Here is a 6968-nt window from a genome sequence, read left to right on the forward strand (position 1 = left end):
GCCGGCTGATGCTGTTTTGTTGTGAGAGAAAAACATTATATCATGACTGATACGATCAAGCGAACAGGGTATTCAACATTTTAGTCTTGTCAATGGCCTGCGATTTTTTTTTAATGTTTTGATTTGATGATGATGTTTATTGTTAATCCTCTTTGTTTGGTGTAATATTGGTTGAGAAAGGTGTTACCTTGTCCATGCCTACACATACCTGCACTATACAAGGTCTGCTGCTACCTTTCAGAGTTTCAGTATGAGGGGAGCAGCCAGGCAGAGACCTGTTGACTGTCGAGTGAGGAGAGTGTACGGGATCACATCGTTTCAGGTTTACACAACGCTGTTTACCTGGCCCATTCCCAGTAAAATAGTTTACTGCTGTGTGTTATCAGTCATTACAACTAGAGGTCCAAGCACTAGTAACCATTATACAGATTGAGATTATCTACTACTTTGCCATTTTTATTCAAAGAAAAGGAGCCTATACCCTACACCCACAGTGAAACAAATTGAAAGTAAAGTCAGAGAGATAGTAGGCTATAACCAAGGAAAAGAAAAGTCTACAAAGATAAACATTGGAGCATAATATTTTTTATGGCCCCCATGCACATACTAATTTTCATTAAGTGTCTCCCATAATACGGTTTTAATGCTAGGATATAGTAAAGCATTTATATGAATGATTTTGTTATTTATTGGAATTGACACTGTAGTTTAGTGAAAATGGCTGTTCAGTTATGGGAAATTTTGTTCTGTTCTTCAGATTTCAAAATCTCAGTGAAGGTTGGTCATCTTGCTTTTTTACATACCGAAAGATAGGTAATATGTGCTATGAAATGTAAAGTGGGAGGCCAGGAACACATGATCGAAACACACGTTATATAGATGCCTAGTAGAATATTCAGTTTATTTCATCATCACACTTTGGAGTTATTGCTCGAAAAAAAAGGGCATCATGCTCTGCAGTTTCTAACTAAGACTTTGGTTATATATTATATGGGGGTGAAGTATGTTGTATTTTAACACTGTGGACTAGTATAACATCACTAGTTTGATTGTATCAGTCATTAATGTTTCATAGGGAGTTCAAGTTGTTCTAAAAGGGCTCGAATTTTTTAGGTCAATGCACGATTGGGCTATGATGCTTAGGGAGTTAGGGGTCACATAGAAACATGTGGTGATTCTGAACTAAACATGTGGTGGTAGAAGCGGTCATGGGTACTGTTATTGACACATGGTATTGTTTCCCAGTGCCACACTTAGTACTATAGCCAGGGTTGACACTTAGTACGGATTCCAAGTAATGCACCAGTTTGTTATACTAGGAAAAGTACTACTACATATTTGTCCCTGGCTACATATTTATTTGATCAACTGCCTTGTACAGATCTTTTTCCATATGCGAAGTGCAACTGCTACAGAGGTACTAAGTGAATTACAGTAACATAGATACACTTCCCAATGAGCACAATGTTGAAAATTCTTCTTTGATGGCCAAGATTTCAGCATAAACCTCCTCTGTTCTTGGCCGATCCTTGGGTGACATCTCAGAACATTTTAGACCAAGATTTGCAAGTTGCATGGCACAGTGCTGCATTTCAACCATTTCTTGTCCTCCGTCTTCACCTTCATGATATCCAGTGAGATTTGGTTCTAAAATGTTATGGATATTCAGTGGAAGTGATGACTCCACAAAGATGCGGATGTTTACACCATCCTTAAACATGTCATCAGTTGGTCGCCTTCCTGTAATAATCTCCAGCAGAATAATTCCATAGCTGTAGATGTCACCCTCAACTGAGATTTTGCACCCCACGCCATACTCTGCAATGTTGTGCAAAACTTAATAAGAAAATCCTCCACTTAGCTTTTTCAGAAAATTGGGAAAAATATAGTTAAGATGCCAAAGCATCATTTACAGGACAAATATCATATATACTTAAGTACAATTAATTCTGATTAAAAAAAAACAAGAGTGAAACATGTGGTCACCTGGTGCAATGTATCCGATAGATCCTCTCGGTCCTACAGCACTCGATGAATTATTGAATCCTGTTGAAAGGTCAACAGACAGAAACTTTGCAAGACCGAAATCACTGAGAGATGCAACCATTTCATCATTCAAAAGGACATTGCTTGGTTTCAGATCACGATGTACCAATGGAGGAGTGCATCGATTATGAAGATAGTCCAATGCAGCAGCGATATCCACAGCTATTGCTATTCGTGTGCCTAAACTCAATGGTCTTTTCATGCTTTTTGTGTACTCTTTTTGATGGAGCCAACTTTCTAGGTTACCATTTACCATGTACTCAAGAATGAGTGCTTTGAATTCATTTCCAGTTGGATCAAATGTTGAACATACACTAATCACTCTTATAAGATTCCGATGGCGAGTATTTCTCAATGCCTCACATTCAGAAAGGAAGTTACTTGGTGCTCCAAATTGGTCAAGCATGAATACCTTTATGGCAACTGCACATTCTTCAACATTGAATTGACCTTTGTACACCAATCCAAATCTTCCGGATCCAACAAGACTGTTAGGAGAGAAACCATCTGTTGCTTTGAATAAATCACCGTACGAGAAATTCTTTAGCTTCTTTAATGATTGGTTGGTTAGTTGCTTTCCTTTCCTTCTCTTCTTCAAAACAATGACAGCAACACACGCCATTGTGACTGCAACTACACTAGCAAGTGAAACCAGAACAGCTAAAATGTAGGAATGCTTCTTTGTTTGGGGTCCTGATGTCAAGCACTGTGGTACTTGTAGATCTGGAGACATTGCACACAACTTATTGTTTCCTTGGATGTACACATCATTCGGTTTAGCAAAGATGCCGCCTCCAGGGACAGGGCCCTCAAGGTCATTGAAGGATAGATTTAGAGTCTGTAAAGAGATAAGTGACTCCAAAAATACAGGAATGCTACCAGACAAGTTATTCTTGGAAAGATCCATCACAGTGATGCCTTTTAAGTTGATGAAAGAATCTGGGATGCTTCCTTGCAGATTATTTGTTTCTAAGTGGAGAGACTCCAGAAGAAGGCACTGACCAAGTGTGGAGGGGATCTCACCTGATAATCGATTGTTGGAAAGACTAAGTGAATTCAAATTGATCAATCCACCAATCTCAAAAGGTATGTCCCCAGTGAGTTTGTTATTGGACAAGTCTAAGCCTTCAGAAAGTGTAGATATCAGAAAGAGTTGCCGTGGAATGGCTCCGTACAAGCTATTGGAAGAAAGATTGAGTGTTGTCAATTGTTTGCAGCCATCTAAACTAGAAGGTATGAGTCCGGTCAAATTGTTTTCCTGAAAAAGTAGTTTAGTAAGCTGCTCTAACTCCCCAATTGATTGTGGAATTTCTCCAGAAAGTTGGTTTTTGGATAGGGTTAGAATGGACAAGTTTTGGAGGTTCCCAAGCGTGTCTGGAATATTCCCTGAGAGAAAATTTTTATCTAACTGAATGACCATGAGATTCATGAGGTTTCCTATCTTTGACGGTATAGAACCTGTCAATTTGTTTTCTTTTAGAACCATGACCTCTAAGCTTTTTGGGATATCGGTGATATAAGTAGATATTACACCTTGGAGGTTGTTTCTGTCTAACCATAAATTCTTTAATCGGGTGCAGTTCACTAGAGAGGACATGAAAGACCAATCTCCAGCTTCAAGCCTATTTTCACCTAGATCTAGGTAACTCAACAAGGCCAGGGATCCCAGTGAAGGAATAACACCCATGAATGCGTTGCTACGGAGATCTAGATATTGCAAATTTGTGGCATTGGCCAGTGAAGCTGGAATTGGACCTTCAAACCTGCTCCCTTCCAATATCAACTTTGTGATGCTTGTAAGGGTGTTGCCGATATTGGCGGGAAGCGTACCGACAAGTTGGTTGGCCCCAAGTCCAACAAAAGTAAGAGAGGAGATGTTATAAAGTGCAGGTGCAACGGTGCCTGACAAGTTGTTATAGCTGAGGTCTAGTGCTTGTAGGGTTTTAAGCTTACCTAAGCTCTCTGGAATCCTTCCTTGTAAGCTGTTATAAGAAAGCAGTAAGAAAGCCAGGGAAGAAAGATTACCAATTGAGCTAGGAATCTCTCCAGACAGATTGTTTTGGTATAAGCTAAGGTAATTCAGTGCCGAGGAAGATGCCTGCGAGAAAGGTGGGACAGACCTAGAAAGAGCATTTTGTGAGAGATCTATGTAATACAGAGATGTGCTGTTGAACAGAGCAGTGGGTATCTCTCCAGTAAGGCTATTATTCTGAAGATTCACCCACGTCAGGTTTTGCTGATCTGCCCTAAAAATTCAGGAATGCTTCCAGTCAGATTATTGCTGGGGAGAAACAGTGTGTACAGATTGGGTAGCAGGCCAAGCTGTGGAGGGATGCTTCCCTGAAGATTGTTGTAGCCAAGAATAATAGTCTGAAGGGATGAGCACCGAGCAAGCCTTGGAGGGATCTCACCTTGGAGGGAATTGCTATCAAGGTCGATTGTTTCAAGACGGGAACATGCGGATATTGCCTCTGGTATCTCACCGCGAAGGGAGTTCATGCTGAGGTTGAAGTACCGAAGCTGGGTTAGCCGGCCGATGTCAGGAGAAATCTGGCCATCGAGCTGGTTGTTGGGCATGTGGATCCTTTCAAGGAAGCTGAGGTTGGCGACGCAAGGGAATATGCTGCCAGCGATGTTCTTGGATTCAAGGTCCAGTGCAATGACTCGAGATGCCTGCTGTCTGCTGCCGCATGTCACCCCATGCCACTTGCAGAACACACGGGATTCGTCTCTCCATGAGGCCAATGCACCTGATGGGTCGAGGAGCTGAGATTTGAGACAGAGGAGAGCACTGGATTCATTCAGTGCGGCGGGTGATGTGTGTTGACACAAGGCAAGGAAGTGGATGGAGATGAAAGCAAGCAGCGGCAGGATGGAATTGCTGTGGATGGCTATGTGAGACATTGTTTCTATGCATATATGGATGGATGCATGTGTAGATCATCCTGCTGCCTTGGGCTAACCGTATATGATGAGGTTATATAGAGCTTCATGCCTGTTGCACTGTATGAATCTGACTTCACAAGCCTGTCACCCTCTCCTTCAGCAATAGGACTATTCAACATCTTGCCGCAAAGAGTCAATAAAGGAGCTTTTATATTGCGCTCTGATCTACAAAATAAAGGAGCTTGCACCTTTTCATTTTAGAAATAAGCATCCGGCTTGCCTGGCATAGATTAATAGAGGAGACAATGAAAATGAGATATTTCAAGCAGACAAAAAAAAAGTCTCGGTCAACTACACAAGCTCGAGAACAGGACTCATGCATTATGACCAAAGCACTTACCACCACGGAATGATTTCTCCCATTTTTAAACTCACACTAGACACCAAGTTCCTGGCCATTCAGTTAGACTAAACAGAACTAATCGGTTCTTTAGTTCATCTTAAATTTCAGTTACCCAAAAAATTCAGTTCATCTTAAACTGGGTGGCCATCAGCATGAAAAATCAAGTATTCGATGCATGTGTAACTTTCTACTCCCTCCAACCTAGAAACAATGTAACTCACCTTTTAGAATTAAGTATATTTGTGATATCGAATAAATATTATTAGATTACTAATACAATAGAATTTATAGTAAATCTATTTAGAGATATAAATGTTGATACTATTTTCTATAAATGTAATAAATTCTAAATTCTTTTTCCTTGTTTCAAACCTAGAATTGTATTTTTTTTTTGGACGGAACGAGCAAAGATACAACGTGTCACCCTCTGTTATTGCAGCGATGAAAGCCAGTCAACATCGTCACGAAGACTCACGGGTAGGGATGAAAACGGATCGGATACGAACGGATATCACTGAAATCAAATTTGTTTTCATATTTCTGTCCGGATTCGGATTCGAATACGGATAGTGTTAACCATGCCGGATAGGATACGATTAGATATCGACATCATAAATATGCGATTTGAGTATTCGGATACGGATACGGTGTCGGATGTTGAATATCCGGACTCGGATACAGACAGATCTGAACCCCTCTAAACGGATTCGGTCTCGAATACGATCGGAAAATATCCGTACCGTTTTCACCCCTACTCACTGGTCAATAGTCTCTGACGTGAACGGCCAGTCGGCCACTGATTTCATAATGTGATGGACGACTGGTCTCTGTATTGGTTATGCCACTTGATGACCTAGACTTTCTCTGCGCCATGATGGACCAAAGATGCTTGCACAGAACTTGAATGTATCGCTTACGATATGCTGACGTATGTAAAAATTTGACTCAGTTCGCTCTGAATAGGCTAGTACGGATGTGTTTACTAAAATACAAGCCTACCATCCTCTTATATTTTAGGGGCTCTTGCGTTTGTACCCTTGTTTTGTATCGAAATTGTGATTTTGCCCCTATTTTTTTGACTTTGTGAATTTACCCCTACTGTGCCATTCACGAAGCACCAGTTTGCCCCTGCTCCGTCATCCACCCCTAACGGTGTTAAACTTTGTACAAAAGGACATGAATGCCCATGCGATTTTGCCCCTGTTTGTTATGCCTAATTGTGATTTTACCCTGATTTGGAATTAGACTTTTTTATTGTATGCTGACAATTGATTAAATTTGGTCAAACATATTTGGCACAACTTGAAATTATTTGAACTCAGATTTAATATTGAAAAATATTCAAACATATTTGTCATCTGCTCCTATTCTTGCTGCTCGGCCAGAGTAGGATAAACTGAACAAAAAGAAGCTTCTTTGTGCTTTCAGATTACAGAGAATCAGAGATGGAGTGTGTGTCGTCCAAGATCCTGGAGAAATCAGGGAGCTTTCAGGAGAAGGTGAGCTGCAGCCTGGGCCACAGCTTCTAGAGGAGCAGCGCGATCGAGGAGATCATCCTATCCACCTCTAAGAGCAACGGCAACCAGTTCCTGGCCCTCCTCCGCAGCTCCACCTCGTCGGCCAGGAAAGCCAA

At 41.0% G+C, this 6968-nt stretch overlaps 1 pseudogene; it reads right to left on the minus strand.

Annotated features, from left to right (window-relative positions):
- Positions 1-1272: 1272 nt before the first annotated feature.
- LOC136530470 (receptor kinase-like protein Xa21) lies at positions 1273-5052 on the minus strand (annotated as a pseudogene).
- Positions 5053-6968: the final 1916 nt, after the last annotated feature.

The sequence above is a fragment of the Miscanthus floridulus genome, unplaced genomic scaffold (assembly GCF_019320115.1).
Source record: "Miscanthus floridulus cultivar M001 unplaced genomic scaffold, ASM1932011v1 fs_142_2_3, whole genome shotgun sequence".
Taxonomy (NCBI): Eukaryota; Viridiplantae; Streptophyta; class Magnoliopsida; order Poales; family Poaceae; genus Miscanthus; species Miscanthus floridulus.